The sequence below is a fragment of the Lactuca sativa genome, chromosome 9 (assembly GCF_002870075.4).
Source record: "Lactuca sativa cultivar Salinas chromosome 9, Lsat_Salinas_v11, whole genome shotgun sequence".
In the NCBI taxonomy this organism is placed as follows: domain Eukaryota; kingdom Viridiplantae; phylum Streptophyta; class Magnoliopsida; order Asterales; family Asteraceae; genus Lactuca; species Lactuca sativa.
The window spans coordinates 185331031-185333118 of NC_056631.2; the positions used below are offsets into that span (position 1 = coordinate 185331031).

Sequence of the window (2088 nt, forward strand, 5' to 3'; positions counted from 1 at the left end):
GAAAAATGGGATCATCTTTTTGGTGATGTTCTGGCAACAGGAGCGGGTTTTGTACTCCCTCATTCAATCTAGAGTCCGTAGATAAATCAGTTAATGATGCGTGCGAGATACAAAATGAAAATGGTTGGTCTGATGAGGCTATGCGTGAAAAATGTCAATATTCAAGACTAGACAGTCTACATAATCTAAAAATTCCTTTTAGACTAATTTTACTGAAGAGGTTATTTGTCACCCTATAACCTCTAATGTTCCTAAACAAAATAACAAAAGTGTGAAGCGTAGAAAAAGGGAGTCCAGGGGCCGTGTATGACTTGCAATGTTGAGACTAATTTTAATCTTGGTATTTATTTATTTATCTTGTAATGTCATTGTTGAATACAACTTGCAATGGATGACAATCAAAGGAATCAACTTCTTCTACTTGTAACATTGAGTAGTCTACAAGAACATATAGCAGTGGTTAATTATTACTACACTCATATTTCCAAGGAGCCGTGTATGACTTCAAAGCAGATGGGAGAAGCATGGATGAACGAGATCATGGACGGTCATCCTATACGATGTATTAATGCTTTCTGTATAAGTGCTAGTTTATTTACACAGCTATGCAAAGACATGGAAAAAATATGGGTTGAAGTCAAGTGATAGAATATCGGTAAAAGAAAAGGTTGGAATATTCTTGTACCCAATTGCACTAGGTCTTTCTAATATTGATGTTGCTGAGAGGTTTCAATGTTCTAGAGAGAAAATTAGTCGAGATTTTCATTATGTGTTGCAATCAACATGTGGACATAGCAAAGGGTTCATGGGTCTTGCACGTGAGTAAATTAGACCTAAAGATGCAACATTTCACTAGATACCATCTCATATTGAAAATGATAGTCGATATATTCCTTATTTTAAGGTAATTGATTGTGGTATTTTTTTTTTCATATGTTTCAGTATTGTAATTTAAACATTTTTTTTAATATGATTGCATTGGATGCATTGATGGTACTAATATAGATGCATGTATCTCTATGGTCGACCAAATGAGATATAAGGGAAGAAAAGGAGTCCCTACATTCAATGTAATGGTCGTATGTGACTTTGACATGTGTATTCTGTTTATATTTGTTGGGTAGGAAGGATCGGCGCATGATACTCGAGTGTTCCTTCATGTAATTAAGACACCTTCTATGAATTTTCCTAAACCCTCCAAAGGTATAATTACTCTTTTACTTTTTAATATTTACTGCGTTAACAATCATTTGAATTTATTATTTATCTATTTTTATATAAGAAGGTATTACGTAGTAGAGAAAGGATACCCTGACTGAAAATGATATCTGGCACCATATCCACGTCTTAGATATCCTCAATCACAGTTTGAACATGTACTTCCAACCAATGCTCAAGAGGCTTTTAACGGCATACAGTCATCTCTTCAAAGTTGTATTGAACTTTCGTTTGGAGTGTTGAAGGAAAGGTGGAAAATATTAAACAAAATACAAAAATTTAGAGAGAAGACTCAAATAGATGTGATCATGGCGATATTTACGCTTCATAACTATATTCGAAGAAATGGTTCGGAAGTTATGATTTTCAAAATTGTTCAACAACATAATTACATACCTAGAGAAGAACAAGAGACTTATTTAAGATTCATTCGTGATAATATTCGACCGTCACAACATGAGATACAAGAAATTTGTGACAATATTGTGAATATGATCTAGAATACACGACATTTCACTTAAACATAAGTACTCGAAGAAATGTTAATTAGTATTTTCTTTAATTTATTTTTATGATTTCATATTTGTTTTATAAAAATTGAATCATTTTCATAAATGTTCTTTTATGTCATTTTACATTTCTTAACCACCTTATCAACTAGTTTTTACCAAACGCCAAATTTTATTAGCTGCTTTTTCAGCCGGTACCTAACTTATCAACAAACAACTACCTTTTCAGACATAATTAGTTTTTCAGCTCGCAGATAGCTTTTCACTTAATCTGCCAAACATAGCCTAATGATCCATGTTATTCTAACATTTTTTTCTCCAACAGTTCTTATGAAACTTTTCTTGCACGAATGGTCCCTAA

At 32.9% G+C, this 2088-nt stretch overlaps 1 pseudogene; it reads left to right on the forward strand.

The window, feature by feature from the left end:
- Positions 1-387: 387 nt before the first annotated feature.
- On the forward strand, positions 388-1718 carry LOC128129203 (uncharacterized; annotated as a pseudogene).
- The last annotated feature ends 370 nt before the right edge of the window (positions 1719-2088 follow it).